This window comes from Ambystoma mexicanum, chromosome 11 (assembly GCF_040938575.1).
Source record: "Ambystoma mexicanum isolate Mex_15411 chromosome 11, UKY_AmexF1_1, whole genome shotgun sequence".
In the NCBI taxonomy this organism is placed as follows: domain Eukaryota; kingdom Metazoa; phylum Chordata; class Amphibia; order Caudata; family Ambystomatidae; genus Ambystoma; species Ambystoma mexicanum.
In genome coordinates, this window is record NC_090934.1 from 671,586,234 (window position 1) to 671,603,861 (window position 17,628).

Here is a 17,628-nt window from a genome sequence, read left to right on the forward strand (position 1 = left end):
AGCACAGAGTTCTGAGAACTTTTAAAATGTACCCAAAATGTTCATATTAACAATACTGTAATTTTACAATTTTTACAAATTTGCGCAGTCCTTTGTCAGTCCTTTTCAAAAATATATTTTTCTGTGCTTTAAGAATAAACAAAACTGTCAGTTCCCGCCCCCAAAGTTCCTGGTGGCACAAGATCAATTCCCGCCTTTTTCCTCGGCAGGGGCTTCTGTTGACACTTGCATCTGCATATTCTTTTCAGCCAAGGAAGTCCTTTGTCTCTCCTCTTCATTAACACCTCAATGTGAGTTCCTGGGCCAGAGAGCAGAAGGGAGGTACCTTTTGTTGGGGCAAGCTGTGGAATTTGCTGTGTAGTTCTGTGGCTGGCATCAGGTCACTTTAAAACTCAATTTGTTTACATTTTTCTTTGATTAAAATAAACCTATAATTTCAACACAGGCAAATAGAACTCTAATTCCAGTCTTTTAAAACATAGAGATTAAATAGTTGCAACCTACATGACTTTAGATGGCAAGTCACTTAATTCAAACCATTTGATTTTAACTGCACAAGTTTAAACTTCTAATGCAATTAAATACATCTTCATACAGGCGGCCGGTGGTACTGCGCCCATATTCTGACCGATTTTTACAGACAAGCACACTTTTTAATGTGGATATTTTTATGATGGATTCTGCTTTTCCTGACATTGTGTGCTCATGTGGATTCTTTAATTGAAGTGATGGGTAACACCCAGCAAGGATGTTAGATATTTTCTGATGCTTTGAACCATTATTTTGTAATTTCAGCAATCAAGGAAAAAAGGATTTCAGAGTGTTTCTGGGTTTCCTTGCAATAAAGCACTGCCTTTCACGTGGTTTCCATTTTCACTCTGTGGGCAGCCCAGTGACAGGTTTCAGCAGTGTGGTCTCCTGTTCCACCACTGACACAGGCAAAGTAGATTGGCAGCCATCTTTTCCGGTTTCACTGCGCAATTTTCATAGGTTTAGCGCACATAGGGCTTTTCGCGGCCATTTTGCTGGTTCTGGTGCCACCACCACACAGTGATGTCACAGGGCAGAGACTAGTGGATCAGTACATCCCACAAGCCCCCCCTCGCGATTTGACTTTTGACCGCCCGTCAAGGGGAAGTCGCGAGATTGGGATGATCACTTTCTTTTCTTTCTGGTCCAAATGGCTAAATAAATCTGCTTCTCCCATCAGTGGTGGATCGACCGGTTCCCTTCGCCGATTCCTGATGAGAGTATGGAGCGATAACCGGGGCCCCTTGGATCTTTCCTTCCAGTCCCTGGGTGGTCCTCCTGGATCTTAGTCTTGATGGTTTCTAATTCTAGGATGACAAAGCAAAGCTTTTTTGTAGACATTTCCCAACCACTATTCATGTAGTGGGGCAGATACATACATTTTGACATATGAAGACAATTTTTTTCTATTTCCAATGTATTATTCATTATGACAGATGGAATCATTTTAGAGTTGGAAATCTAGGGAGCTGGAGTGACCCCCTCTGGTGTTCCAGAATAATCCTCTATTTGCTGCAGACTGTGCCTAGGATGGCAACACTTCAATTGGTTAATATGGACCCACTTATCTTCCCCCTCTGCCAAACTGCCTTTGGGGATATGTATTTTATAGGCGACTGGTGAGATTTTGTCTGCAATTTCAAAAGGACCCCTCCATCTAGGCAAAAATGTGCGCTGTTTGGCCTGCTTCCTTTGGAAATTGTATAAGTAGAGTGGGTCTCCTACATGGTAATCTTTTCTAGTAGTCTTTAAGTCATATTGGGTCTTCCAGCTGTCTGCAGATCTTTCTAGATTTCGCTGAGCATAGGCAAAAGCATGTTGAAGGTGTTTTCTCAGATTTTCAACATACTCATGAGTTGTGGAGGCATTGTTCAATGTCTGCTCTTGGGTCCTGTAGAGCAGATGCTGGGGAAGCATCATCCTGCATCCAGTCATCAGCACATATTCTCACAATTGTCTTGTTGTATCTCTCCACTGCACCACTAGATGCTGCCGGTAGGCAGTGTGTAGTTTCCTTTTGACCCCAAGTATCTCCCACTTCTTTGCCATTACTTCGCTAGTGAAGTGGCTACCTCAGTCTGACTCAATCCTTTGGAGTAGTCCAAAACGCGAGAAGATGTGGTTGATCATCAGGGCAGCTGCTGTTTCTGCCTTGCAATTTTGGGCAGGAGACATTCCACCCATTTAGTAAACAAGCATGTCACGGTCCACATATACTTGTTCTCCCTAGAGGAGCAGATCAAGGTCCTAATAAAATCGACTTGTAAATCTGACCAAGGCAGTGTCATCCCCCTCTTTTGGAGAGGTGCATGGTGTGTGAGGGATGTTGGCTGAAACTGTGCACACACAAGACACCCCTTCAAGTATTGGTCGCGGTCTTGCCCCATGTGTGACCAGTATGCAACCTCTCTTAAGATTTCAAGTGTTGTATGAAACCCCCTATGACCGGCTGTGGCCACATCATGGGCGTGACTTAACATCAGGCTTCGGAATGAGGTAGGGACCACACACTGATCATGGCCAGCTAGGGATCTCCTCACCAACAAACCGTCTTGGATTTGGGACATTTTTGGACATTTCATCAACACTCTGAGGTCCTCTTTCGAAATGTAATCGGTATCCGTCAGGGGAAAGTTCTCAGGATCATCAATGTGTTGATAAAACTTACCAATTATTGGATCCCCTTTTTGAGCCATAATCAAATCAGCATCTGGGGTCTCCTTACTCCATTGTGCAGTTGAGAGTTCATTGTGAGCATTTGTCTGGGACCTAGTGATAGCAGTGACCTATATTTCTCCCAACAGGGGAAGTAGATCCCGTTGGATGGCTCCGGTTTTGTCTAGCTGATCAGCTAGGTCATTTCCAGTTTTGTCTGGTCCCTCTACTTTAGAATGACCCTTGATCTTTTTCCGGTAAATGGTCATCCCATTCGAGGTGACCAGATCATCAATATTTTGAATCAATTTCTCATGTTTCAATGGTTTGTTATTAGCACATAGCATGCCTCTGGTTTTCCAGTTAACCAGGTGCTCCACGAACCAGTTCTGTGCATAATCCGAATCAGTGATTATGACCAGTTCGTGGAGTTGGTGTTGGACAGCAGTGACGAAAGCTTGATGCACAGCCATCAACTCTGCCACATGACTACTTTGGGGACCAATCTTGGACCCAGCAGAGGGTTCTGGGGCATTGTTCACCCATGCATTCCCTACCCCGGCCACAAGTTTCTTTTCCCCGTTGTTGTCAACATGGTAAGAGCATCCAACCACATAGACAGTGGGCACTCACTCACACTTGTCTTCTTCAAAGACTTTGTGTGGGGAATTAAGGTATGCCTCCATGTTGTCCTTGATTTTAAGACTTTCGTCCTCGAGACAGTTTTCTCTGGCACAATCATGCAAGTCAGCCAGACCTTGCGCGAGGGGCCTCTTCTTGTTTTGGCCATATCTGACCTCCACAGGAAAGCCTTGCATTGACAGAATCCAGGAAGTAATTTGGGAATTACTTACATTTCCGGCCCAGATTCTGTCACTTTGGAGATATTGCAGAGGCTGGTGTGGAGTCTCCACTATGATGTGTTCACCCTGGATAAACGGGCGATAATTCTTCAATGCCCACACCGTTGCCAGGAGTGCCTTCTCACAATCGTTGAATTTTTCCTCCACAGAGGATAAAGTTTTACTCGCATAGGAGATTACTTTATTGACCTTGTCATGCTTTTGATATAATTCTGCCGTGAAGCATGTATTTGAGAACCGTGTCTCCAAGAAGAACTCCTTGTTTTTGACAGGTAAGCTAGGCAAGGCCCTTGTGAGAGGCTTCTTTTGAGTTGTCTTACTGCCTCGGCTTGTTCTGGATGCCACTCCCACTTGACCCCCCCTTCAAAAGATGGATCAGGATTCTTGTGATCTCTGCATAGTCCTCAATGAACTTTCTGCTGTAATTAGTCAGTCCAAGGAGGCTCCTTAGTTCCCGCAGAGTTGTGGGGTCTTTTAATGTCTGCAGTGCTTCCACTTTCTTTTCCTGGGGACAGAGACCCTGAGGAGTAATCTCATGCCCCAAGAAATAGACATGGGTTCTGCACCACTGTGCCTTTTGAAAGGAGAGTTTTGCTCCGGCAGCCCTCAACTGTGTAAGAACATAACGGATCTCTGCTATGTGTTCCTCCACAGTTGAACTTTTGACTAAAACATCATCTACATAGGCCAGGTTACCCCTTTCACCCAGGTCGGGCATGGCCTTATATATAAAAATGTTAAATTCATTGCCGGAGTTGATGTATCCGAAGGGAATCCGGGTCCATGTGTACTGCTGCCCCCCCGAAAGTAAAGGCCAGCTTGTATTTTTCCTCCCTACTGACAGATACAGTCAGGTACCCATTGGTCAGGTCAATGGCAGTGAATACCCTTGACCCCTGGATCTGGGCCAGCCCTTGGTCTATGTAGGAAAGAGGCCATCAGGAAGTATGGACCCATTTGTTGAGCTCCTTTAGGTCGGCGCAGAGTCTCCACTGGCAGTTTGGCTTCAAAATCCCCAGCAACAGATTATTGAAGGTGCTGTGGACTGGACGGATTATCCCACGGGACTCAAGGTTCTTAATTATTTCAGTAAGGGACTCCATTGATGGGAGAGGCAAGCGATATTGCTTCAGAAACACTGGAGTCATGCCAGGGTCCTGAAAATCTAAGAAAACTTGTTTCAATTTTTGCTTCTGCTCAAGAGTCTCACAGGCATCAACTAAGTTGACTCTCTCTTCCACCATCTGCCTGAAGCCTGGAAAGACTTCTGGTTTTGCTATCTCAGCGGCCCCCTCCAGCTGGGTGAAGAAGTCCCTAGACAGAGTGCTGATTTCGGCTGGTGGCTTCAGGTGGGGAAGGCAGTCATCACGGACTTGGAAAATCACCTCATCCCTCCTGAAGTCACAAGTCCCATCTTCCTTACCATAAGGGCAGGAAGTGAAATTCCCCCCATGCCGGGTGAAGATCCTGTCTGGTGTTGTTTCATCATCACTATCACTGTCAAAACAGTCCTTGGGGATTGGTCCTAACAGTTAATTGCCTAAATCTTTGTGAAAATGTTGGTCATCAACCGCCATTCCAATAATGGTGCCTGCGGCTAGAGTGATACTCTTTAAGCCGCTGTTATCCATCTCTATTGGAATGGTGTAATGTTCTATAATGACTAGTGGTGTCGGGTTTACCCCCAACCCTTGCTGTTGGAAATAGGCATTGAGATGAATATAGGCGTCGGAGTTTTTCAATTTCTGTCCTCTTTTAACTTTCACTTCCAGTGAGCATTGTCGGGTCCTTTCTGGGATGGTGACTTCCTCTCCAATCTGAATGTCAACTTCATAAGATAGCAGTTGAGCTGACCTAAATGCTTTCTCTGGGTCATCAAAGCCCATGGTATTATCCGGTAATCGGGACAAAGCTTTGAAGTTTATTAGGTCCAAACTAATGACAAAGCGATTGAGAATGTCACTGCCTAAGTAAAAGGCGGCAGTGAAGTCTCGCACGACCCAACAATTATGGACTATGCTCTTGTCGCCTATGGAAATTTTGAGCATACACCTGCTAGGCAGGAGATGTTTGGAATTGGGTGTTTCCAGATCCATTTCCCATTTGTCTATCAGTTTAAATGCAGGAATGGCTGGATCTTTTGGGAGTTTGCCGAACATGGCCTTGCTGATGAAGCTCTTACCGTTGTTCACACACACTCGGGCGAGAACACAGTCCTTCCCTTCATTTAACTGAATAGGGATGAACAACTGCTCTCCAATTTTCTGAATATCAGCCAGGCTTTGAGCTGATTTCTCATCTTTCTCGACTATTGGAGTGGGAATTTCTGATTGTGAATTTGTAAAGAATTTCAGAGTGTTCCCTTCCAGTGTGGAATGCCCTCTCAGACTGGAAAGAAGGTTGATTTTCAGAAATAGAGAGGACCCCCATCACCATTTTGTTGTCCTACTGCTATTATTGTCACATCTGGGATTTAGTTGTTCTGGAAGTGAAATTTTACTTGGTCAGGTTTCTGTTCAACCCTGTGGCATGTGCCGTTTAAACTAACATGGTTGACACTCTGTTTCAACTTTATTGGTCAGCTAGTCTGGGTCCAGAGGACCTTGTTTACAAAATCTATTAGGGGTGACAACCTTTGCAGGAGGTCATTCCCCAGTAAACAAGGGGTGCCCTCTGGAGTCACCACTATGACCGGGTGCTTCACCTTGTGCCACTCAATTTTAATATCCAAATCCGCAGTCCCCTCGATGGGAATTTCCTTCCCATCGAAGTTCTGAAGTTGTCCAGGAAGAGGGGTGAGAGGAATTTGGTATTTCTCCCCCTTTGCCGAATTCAGTTTATCAAAGGCCCTTTTTGACAGAAGGGTAGCTTTGGATCCAGTGTCCACCAGTGCCAAAGTTGTACTCTGCCCCTGTATTTGGACCGGGGCATAGAATCTTCCCTCCTTCTCCTCAAGGGGGCACACATAATGTACATTTTTGGACAACTGGTGGGTCAGTTTCTTGGTTTTGGACACTGATAGAGAGGTGATTTGGGCCGGATTCTGTTTTTAGTCTTGGGAATCTGAAAGAAAAAGGTGACAGCTAGATATGGGGGAAGTTTTGGGTTCCCCTGGTCCTGATTCTGGGCTGCCCCCCCTTTTTTGAAGGCAGTCACCAGGATGGGTTTGAAGCAGGGGATTTTCATGCTGATGATTCTGGGGTTGGAAGATGGGCGGTGCTAACTCAGTCCCCACATCTATCCAGTCTGGATTTGGATCCTTTGGGACCCATTTTTCTTTGGGAGGAGTTCCCCCATCTCTGAAGGAGAAGATCCTTTTCCCAGGATCCTCTAATTGGAAGATTTGTACCTCCTCCTCAAAATGGGTCTTTTTGGGCTCTTTATTTCTCCTTGGGTTGCAGACTTTCAGGGGCAGGAGATTTTGGTTCGGTTCCTGGGTTTCCAGGGGCTTTTTACAAGTTGGGAAGGAAGCTTCCTCCAAGGCTTTACACCCTCCTCCCTGGGAACCGGTGGGTTGTCGGGGTTGTCAGGGTTCTTCCCCCATCATTGCTCTGGAGTGCCAGGAGCGCCAGGTCCTGGGTTTGAGGCATTCTGCGCCAGCATGCTCATCTGAGGGTTCTGTTGAGCCCTCAGCATGCGACCCAGATCCTGTGCCATGTTTTGGACCTGGCGCTTTAGTTGTGACACCCGCTCAAGCTGATGCAGGGTTCTCATTTCTCCCCTGGGCTGATCCCGGGAAGGGTAGCTATCCCTTCTCCCAAAATACCCTGGGTTTGGAAAATGTGGGTACCCCTCCACCCTTGGCCTCCCCTCTGCCGGATTGGGTTGTCTGGGGTCAGGAAATTGGGGAAAGAAGGATGGATTGTTTTGGGGTTGAACGTTTTGCGGGTACCTCACGAAGAAATTCTGTCCAGCATTTGGGGGATTACTGCCCTCCTGGGGGAAGTGAGGAGGATGTTCCCTGGGTTAACTGCTGTCTGGTTGGATCCCCCTCCTTGGGCTGGAGGAGTCCACACATAACCCAGGATGGGTCTATTCCCCTTGTGGCGGGGGCTGATGTAGTCAGGAGAGTTAGGGGTCCCATTTGTGGGATTGCCTCCCTGACTGTGATTGGCCCAAGGGCCTTCTGGGCTTGGGGTTGCTTTGATTCTGTGCAGGCAGGTTTTTAGGCCCCCCATCTCTAAATCTAAAATGGAGGCAACCTTCACCTCTGCCACCTTAGCAGCAGCAGGGGTGTTTGTTGTTTTGGGGCTTTTTGGATTATTTTTGTTTTCCACTGGCTTTTGCACCTCATAAATGCATGTGGCTTGTTCAATGACCCCTTCTAGTGTTCTTTTCTCGTGAAAGTCTCTCACTAGCTGGGTCATGATGTACTTGGGGAGAGCGTGGAAGAAAGTATTCACAAACTCTTTGCTGTCAGTGCGCACCCTTCTGGTGGTCTGTGCAAAGGCACGCTTTAATTCTTGAACAAATTCTCGTGGGGCCTGATCTTCCCCACATTGCAACTTGTAGGCTGCCTTGTGAGCCTCCTGAGGATTCCTGTGCACAGAATGATTCTGGTCCTCCAGCCCCACAAAGAAGCTGGAGTACTCTGGAGAGAAGGTCCATTTCACATATTGAATACAGCTTTGGCTGTCCTTCAAATGGAAAGTTTCCATCATCTGTTCGAAGAGCTCTAAGTGCTCCCAAACTGAATATTTTGCATTCTTATGATAGGGCGTGATGACGCTCCTTATCGCTTTGATTTGTTTTAGGGGATCCTTGAGCAAGGCCCTTTTTTACCTTATTGGCCTTTTTGGTTCGGGTAACCCTGGTCCACTCCTCCTCTGACTCAGAGGCACTGCTACCAGAGGTGCCTGTCTGGTCTTCTAGGCTCTCCCAGATTCTGCGAGCCTGGGAATGGCTGGCAGAATGTGGGGGCCTAGTATGCTGTGTCCTGGGGTGCTCAGAGGAATCTTCTGACTCCTCCTTACTCCCAGAATATGATGAGTACCCCCCCCCCCCACTGTCCTATCTGGGCAGAGGTTTTCAGGATGCCCTTAGTGGGCCTACTCTCATGGAGTTCCCCACTAAATTTGACAGCACTTGGGAACCCATACCCAGATGCCCGCCCATCCATTCCTGGGAGGTGCTGATCTATGAGCCCCATATTCCTCATTGGATTGAAGTCTGCCATCCCCGTGGCCCTTGGCTCATGTGCGTCAGTGGACATGGGGTTGGCAGAGTTCAGGGATTGGAAGAGATGAAGGCCTCTGGTACTAGGGTTCCTGAGGTTATGCTCAGGTATTTCCCTTTCCCAGCGAACTTCATCTCTCTCAGCCCCTGCTCCCTGTTGCCACGCAAGAACCTGAGCTTTCTGTTCCTCTATCAAGGCCTTGCTAGTTTCTATCAGTTGTTCTTGCATAGCTACCTGTCTGTGGAGCCTGTCATTTCTCTCGCAGAGAGCCTCATTGTTTCTCTCTGCTTCCTGTGTCGTTTTAGAGTACTGGGCCAGTTTTTGTTGCAGGAGGGTTACCTCCTGAGCCCTGTCCATACTGGCCTGGTCCTTCCTTGCTAGAGCATCTTCCACCCTCCTGGTGTGCGCTAACAGTTTTTCATGGTCTTTTTGGAGGTCACCCAGTGCCTGAAGGGCCAGGTGAAACTGACCTCCTGGCCTAAGGTGTCCCTTTCCTGAACAAGAGCCTGCCTCTGTGCAGCCAGGTCATCCCACTGTCTTTGGAGCGCACCAGCTTTCTGGCGCTCCTCATCAAATTCTGCCTGAGTGTGCAGGTCTTTCAGGATTAATGTATTACACTCTTCTTTTTCTTTGTCTAGGCAGCTTTGCAGGGTGACTACCTGCTCTGCGCATGCCCTGTTAAAATGTATTTGCTGTTCCAGCTTTTTCTGGATCTGCAGTAGAGAGTCCAAACTTTCTTGGTACTCCTTCTGCAAGGCAATATTTTGGTATCCTGCTCTACCTTCTCCTGCTGCAAGATACCCATCTCTTCTTTTATTTGGTCAGGTACTGCCTGATTTCATTTTCTGATTCATGGCTCCTCTGTAGCCTTTGCTCTGCAGAGTCCAGATCAGTTTGGGTTTTTATAATGCTTGCTGTTGCTTGTTTGCCAGGTCTTGGCCTTCAGCATATTTGTCCTGTATTGCGCCAATATGGAGGTACAGATATGCCGCTATTTTGGCAATCTTGCTTTGCTCTTCCTTTACCTTAGGGGCCATATACAGTTCAATCAGGGCCATATTTAATGGACCCTGATCTTGCCATATGTCTAATCCTGTTGCAGTGGTCTGCTCTTTAATTCCCTGGGTTCTGTTGAGCCCTCAGCATGCAACCCAGATCCTGTGCCATGTTTTGGACCTGGGGCTCTAGTTGTGACACCCGCTCAAGCTGATACAGGGTTCTCATTTCTCTCCTGGGCTGATCCCGGGAAGGGTAGCTATCCCTTCTCCCAAAATACCCTGGGTTTGGAAAATGTGGGTACCCCTCCACCCTTGGCCTCCCCTCTGCCGGATTGGGTTGTCTGGGGTCAGGAAAGTGGGGAAAGAAGGATGGATTGTTTTGGGGTTGAACGTTTTGTGGGTACCTCAGGAAGAAATTCTGTCCAGTATTTAGGGGATTACTGCCCTCTTGGGGGAAGTGAGGAGGACATTCCCCGGGTTAACTGCTGTCTGGTTGGATCCCGTCCTTGGGCTGGAGGAGTCCACACATAACCCAGGATGGGTCTATTCCCCTTGTAGCGGGGGGTGATGTAGTCAGGAGAGTTAGGGGTCCCATTTGTGGGATTGCCTCCCTGACTGTGATTGGCCCAAGGGCCTTCTGGGCTTGAGGTTGCTTTGATTCTGTGCAGGCAGATTTTTAGGCCCCCCCCATCTCTAAATCTAAAATGGAGGCAACCTTCACCTTTGCCACCTTAGCAGCAGCAGGGGTGTTGGTTGTTTTGGGGCTTTTTGGATTATTTTTGTTTTCCACTGGCTTTTGCACCTCATAAATGCATGTGGCTTTTTCAATGACCCCATCTAGTGTTCTTTTCTCGTGAAAGTCTCTCACTAGCTGGGTCATGATGTACTTGGGGAGAGCGTGGAAGAAAGTATTCACAAACTCTTTGCTGTCAGTGCGCACCCTTCTGGTGGTCTGTGCAAAGGCACGCTTTAATTCTTGAACAAATTCTCGTGGGGCCTGATCTTCCCCACATTGCAACTTGTAGGCTGCCTTGTGAGCCTCCTGAGGATTCCTGTGCACAGAATGATCCTGGTCCTCCAGCCCCACAAAGAAGCTGGAGTACTCTGGAGAGAAGGTCCGTTTCACATATTGAATACAGCTTTGGCTGGCCTTCAAATGGAAAGTTTCCATCATCTGTTCGAAGAGCTCTAGGTGCTCCCACACTGAATATTTTGCATTCTTATGATAGGGCGTGATGACGCTCCTTATCGCTTTGATTTGTTTTAGGGGATCCTTGAGCAAGGCCCTTTTTTACCTTATTGGCCTTTTTGGTTCGGGTAACCCTGGTCCACTCCTCCTCTGACTCAGAGGCACTGCTACCAGAGGTGCCTGTCTGGTCTTCTAGGCTCTCCCAGATTCTGCGAGCCTGGGAATGGCTGGCAGAATGTGGGGGCCTAGTATGCTGTGTCCTGGGGTGCTCAGAGGAATCTTCTGACTCCTCCTTACTCCCTGAATATGATGAGTACCCCCCCACTGTCCTAGCTGGGCAGAAGTTTTCAGGATGCCCTTAGTGGGCCTACTCTCATGGAGTTCCCCTTTAAATTTGACAGCACTTGGGAACCCATACCCAGATGCCCGCCCATCCATTCCTGGGAGGTGCTGATATATGAGCCCCATATTCCTCATTGGATTGAAGTCTGCCATCCCCGTGGCCCTTGGCTCATGTGCGTCAGTGGACATGGGGTTGGCAGAGTTCAGGGATTGGAAGAGATGAAGGCCTCTGGTACTATGGTTCCTGAGGTTATGCTCAGGTATTTCCCTTTCCCAGTGAACTTCATCTCTCTCAGCCCCTGCTCCCTGTTGCCACGCAAGAACCTGAGCTTTCTGTTCCTCTATCAAGGCCTTGCTTGTTTCTATCAGTTGTTCTTGCATAGCTACCTGTCTGTAGAGCCTGTCATTTTTCTCACAGAGAGCCCCATTTTCTCTCTCTGCTTCCTGTGTCGTTTTAGAGTACTGGGCCAGTTTTTTCTGCAGGAGGGTTACCTCCTGAGCCCTGTCCATACTGGCCTGGTCCTTCCTTGCTAAAGCATCTTTCACCCTCCTGGTGTGCGCTAACAGTTTTTCATGGTCTTTTTGGAGGTCACCCAGTGCCTGAAGGGCCAGGTGAAACTGACCTCCTGGCCTAAGGTGTCCCTTTCCTGAACAAGAGCCTGCCTCTGTGCAGCCAGGTCGTCTCTCTGTCGTTGGAGCGCACCAGCTTTCTGGCGCTCCTCATCAAATTCTGCCTGGGTGTCCAGGTCTTTCAGGATTAATGTATTACTCTCTTCTTTTTCTTTGTCTAGGCAGCTTTGCAGGGTGACTACCTGCTCTGCGCATGCCCTGTTAAAATGTATTTGCTGTTCCAGCTTTTTCTGGATCTGCAGTAGAGAGTCCAAACTTTCTTGGTACTCCTTCTGCAAGGCAATATTTTGGTATCCTGCTCTACCTTCTCCTGCTGCAAGATACCCATCTCTTCTTTTATTTTGGTCAGGTACTGCCTGATTTCATTTTCTGATTCATGGCTCCTCTGTAGCCTTTGCTCTGCAGAGTCCAGATCAGTTTGGGTTTTTATAATGCTTGCCGTTGCTTGTTTGCCAGGTCTTGGCCTTCGGCATATTTGTCCTGTATTGCGCCAATATGGAGGTACAGATATGCCGCTATTTTGGCAATCTTGATTTGCTCTTCCTTTACCTTAGGGGCCATATACAGTTCACTCAGTGCCATATGTAATGGACCCTGATCTTGCCATATGTCTAACCCTGTTGCAGTGGTCTGCTCTTTAATTCCCTGCAACCACACATTCTGATCTTGTTCTGTCCATTCACCCCTGACAAATGGTTTGTGCAGTAGGTGTTCTTTAGCCATATTGATTTATACCAAGGTCGCCATTCTGGAAATATTAATTTCCTTTCTGATTTACAGGAGTTTATTTTATTTTTGCAAAACAGACTAAGTTCCTTAGAGCGTTCCTATTGAGGGGTGCTTTTCACAGTGTAACACAGTGTGGTAGCCCAACAGGGTTTATGTACCCTGTTAGTTAGCATGCTGTATTAAGCTGTCACAAGTGGTATGTCTAATTCAGCAATCCCGGCGCATGAGTTCTCAATCTTGTAAGTGATTCCAACCCGGCACTCCACCTAAGTCAATGACTAGCGTGTGATGCACATCTGAAACCCTTAATTATTTATTTATGTCTATAAGTTCTTTTATTTCTGAATGATGTACCCTTATATCACACCCCTCTCTTTGAATCCCCCCGGTGCACTGAACCAGGAAGCAGGCTGTTTTGCAAAGTTAAAAATATGTATTTATGTATTTGCACAATATATATATCACACTACTTTAATGGATATACAATGATCACCAATGGGGTGATGTCACGCTAAACAATCTCTTTAATCACACGGAGTAACGATAGGAAAAATAATGCAGCATAGAATAATACTTTTGTGTGTTCTATCAAAATGCAATGTGATTACTCTTTCCCCCTGCACACTACTCAATCCCCCCAGTATGCAATATAAAGAGATGGATGGAGAGAAAACAGATTTCAGGAATACAGAATTCAACCAAATAGTAGCAATCCCAATTTCCCCCCAGCAAACACAGAGAGAGAAACAGGAATGACTGCAAACTGATCAAAAATTGTTTAAATATGGCTTTGAATGGAATGGAAATACCATGGATATGCCAAGCATCGTGCTCTGACATCAAGGCCATAAATGAACATCTGAATTCCAAACAAAGAAAGCAAATAAAATTAACAACATTTCATTTAGTTTGCAGTCGACACGTTATCTATTTCTGGAATTGACATGTGCCTTTTAAGAAAAAAGAATTGTGAAGAAGAAAACGAGTATTAAGATAGGGCAAGCTTCTTACACTATCCCCTCCCCTAGATAAGCGCACCACCAGCGTTATCTAGGGATAGTAAGACACAAGGGTTTCGTTTATTCTGTTGGAGGGCAAGATAGTGTCATGATCTCTGCTTCCAAAAGGTCAGGGTTTTCCCAACTCCCTTGGAAGCAGATCCATAACCCAGGTTCCGAGTGCCAACCAGTCCCAATTGGGACCTTTTGGACCCAGTCCTGGCGCCAGTGGCACCAGGCTCATAAATATGCCCAGTCCCAGCGCTGGAAGCGCCGGGCTCATAATGCTTGGGTGGACTTACCTGCAGCAGACCATGCTGCTTACTTGCCTGCCAGTTGAGCCTCTGATCCTCTTCTGTTTGGAACTCCTGTTGGGTGGGGCAGGAGCCACTCCCTAGATTCAGAACACTGGAACTCTTCTGGAAAGCAGGAACTCTTTTCTTACCTAGGCGTGGCTGTGGAAGGAGACACCTAAGCACTACAGGAGGCTATTTAAACCACACCCGATGGATGAATCTTGCTTTGCGTTATTCTGCATCCTCTGCAGCAGAACGCTCATCGTGTCTTCTGCATCTGATCCTGGGCCTAAGGAAAAAGGCTTACCATCCTGAATCCAGTCTTCAGCAACACCTATCAGCAACACCTATAAAGACAAGAAAGAACAGGTTAGCATTACGGTCTTCAGTGACAGCTCTTCACTTACCTGGTCCATCGGCTGTCACCAACGCCTCGCGCTGCATTCCGGCATCTGAAAGACAAAGGCTTACCTACTCTTCGTGCGCTCCGGAGGTCTTCACACTGCATTCCGGCATCTGAAAGACAAAAGCTTACCAACTCTTCGCACGCTCCGGAGGCCTTCGGCGCTGCATCCCGCATCTGAAAGACAAAACAAGGTGCGTTTAAAGACATTGGGGAACTTAATACTCACGTGCCATTACTCCTTTCCACATCTAACCCAGTGGGTATTCCGGCACCCTGCAGCCGCTCCAAACTTGTATCTGCAAAATAAAAAGACAGTTAGAGCGCATCGTGAAGCAGGCAACAAGCGCTTACTTACGTGCTTCCAGGCGCTTCTATTCATCACACGGGCTCCATCTTCAACTCACTTCAGCCCGTCATCCGCCATCGCCGGAACCCTGCAAAACAAGAAACATCATTACTAAAGACTTTAAAGACATTAGAATTACTCGAAACTTACCGTTCGTGCAGTAAACGACGGACAGCAGTCCTCTGAAGTCAAGAGGCCTGCTCCCCTTATCCAGTGAAGAAACTGGTTACAGCACCCTGCCCCGAGGCAGATGGAGAGCACGGCGTTCACTTACCTAAGGTGAGAGCGTTAACCTTTGGGGTTCTACAGGAGAAGAGAAAAGGAAGAAGAGAGAGACATTCAATAACCCAGTTCCTTAATCCCATATTTTCTATCTGCAGACATCTTACCCCTTCGAGTCAGACATACAGTGCACAGAGGTCCAGCCCAAAGAGCCAGCCGTGTGTTACACATCACCTTTGAAGATACGGTATACGCCCAGTCAAGACCGGCGCCTCTACGGGAATCAGGTGAGCGTTACAGAACGCAAAGCCTACCACAATACTCCCGTCCAGGCGCTATGGAAACCTCGGATACCGACCAGCTAGCCCAGTTACTTGGGGAACTAAGGGCAGAAGTGCATGCAGCCCGTCAGGAAACGAACGCTCTAAGAAGGGAACTGATTATTTCCAAGGAGCGAACAGATGATCTCGCTAGACAATTGCTACAGTCACAAGCCGGACAGACCCCGTTACCCGCATCTGGGGGAAATCTTCCTTCTACATCCTCTATGAATCCAGTGCAGATCAACCTACCTGGGAATGTACCTCTGGCTCCGCCCAAACGATTTTCTGGTGACCCAAAGAGGTTTGCAGTATTATCAATCAGTGCCGGTTGCATTTCTTATGCCGGCCAGCAGCCTTTCCAACTGATCAAGCTAAAGTAGCTTTTGTGCTTTCGTACCTTAGTGGCAATGCGGCAGACTGGTCGATCCCTCTAGTAAATCAAGATGATCCGGTCCTCCATGATTTTCAAGCTTTTCAGCTCAGTATGGAAAAACTGTTCGCAAGACATTCACAGGGGCAGGCCTTGGACAATGAGCTTCTTTCGTTGCGACAAGGTAATCAAGACCTTTTGGCTTATATTGCGTCTTTCAACAGACTGATAGTGGAAACTCAATGGCCTGAGGACAAAAGGATTACGCTGTTTTATAGAGGTCTACGTGGAGAGCTCAAAGATGTGTTAGCCCAAGTAGTGAATCCCCCACAAGATTGTTCAGACTATATAGACTTAGTCGTTCAAATAGATCACAGACTGCAGAACAGGAAGGCCGATCGTTCCAAGTTTGATGCTCGAGTATTTTCCAAACCGCCAACTCCTTCCAAAGGAGTAGACTCCGGGGAACCCATGCAAATAGGGGGTCTGAAAGGTCCTCTAACACAAAAGGAGCGGGAAAGGAGAAAACAGTTGCAATTATGCCTCTATTGCGGAAACTCAGGGCACTTTCTTCGAGACTGTCCGGTGAAACCTGCCAAGAAGGCAGTAGGAGCTGCAGTTACCAAAGTTACAAACTCTGAGCAGGGAAACGACCTCGCCCGACAAGAATAGAGGTCCTCTTGCCGAGCGTGAAAACCAGTTCCGTGACCTCGCATTTCGTGATACCTATGGTCCTCATTAGCCCTGATAATCCGGATCGATTACATGCAATTGAAGCTTACGTCGACAGCGGTGCCATCGGCAATTATGTGGATCATGAAATGGTTTTGAGGATGAATCTAACTCTTAGTCCCAAGACTGTAAAGGACGTCATTACTACGGTGGATGGTACGGAGATAGCCTCCGGGCCAGTAACGCATACCACTCAAGAGGTGACGCTAGTAAGTCAAGATGGACACCATGAGAAGATCGTGTTCGATGTGATCAAGGCCCCTCAGTTCCAGATTATTCTAGGAATACCTTGGTTAGAGAAACACAATCCTCAGATCGATTGGCGAGCAAGAACGGTCCAGTTTCCAGAATGTGTCTCTACTTGTCACCCTCCACCTGGTGTTGCACTGGCAGCAATTTCTTCAGAGACTCCCCAGTTACCTCCCGAATACCTAGAATACCAAGATGTTTTCCGGAAGGATCAGGCTAACTCTCTACCTCCTCATAGGTCTTATGACTGCCAGATAGACCTGATACCTGGATCTACTCCTCCTTGTAGTAGAATTTATGCCCTCACCGAGCCTGAGAACCTTCACCTTCGACAATACCTGGATCAATACCTGGCAAATGGGTTTATTCGTCCTTCCAAGTCCCCTGCTTCTTCAGCTTTGTTCTTCGTTCCAAAAAAGGAAGGAGACCTTAGAACTTGTATAGATTATCGCTCCCTGAACCAGATCACCGTTAAGAATAGATATCCGTTACCTTTGATCCCTGAACTCCTGGACCAAGTCAGAAAAGCATGCATATATACAAAGCTGGATCTTAGAGGAGCTTACCACTTGGTACGAGTAAAAGAGGGCGATGAATGGAAGACGGCCTTCCGCACCAAGTATGGGCTATTTGAATATCAGGTCATGCCCTTCGGACTTTGCAATGCCCCGGCTGCCTTTCAATATTTTATGAACGATGTCCTCAGAGAGCTCATAGATGTGTGTGTTGTTGTTTACATTGACGACATCCTCGTTTATTCTTCATCGGAATCTGAACATCGGAAACACGTGAAAATGGTCCTCGAAAGATTGCGTCAACACAAACTTTTCGCTAAGTTGGAAAAATGTGTTTTCAACGTGACTGAAGTTGAATTCTTGGGATTCATATTATCACCTGGCGAAGTTGCTGTCGGTCGGCTCAAATTGATGTGAGACTATCGACCAGTCACCACCCTCAGACCGACGGACAAACCGAGAGGACCAATCAAACTCTGGAACAGTATTTACGCTGCATGCTGCAACAAACTGAAAAAACTTGAAAAGACATCCTTTGGATAGCCGAATATGCCTACAA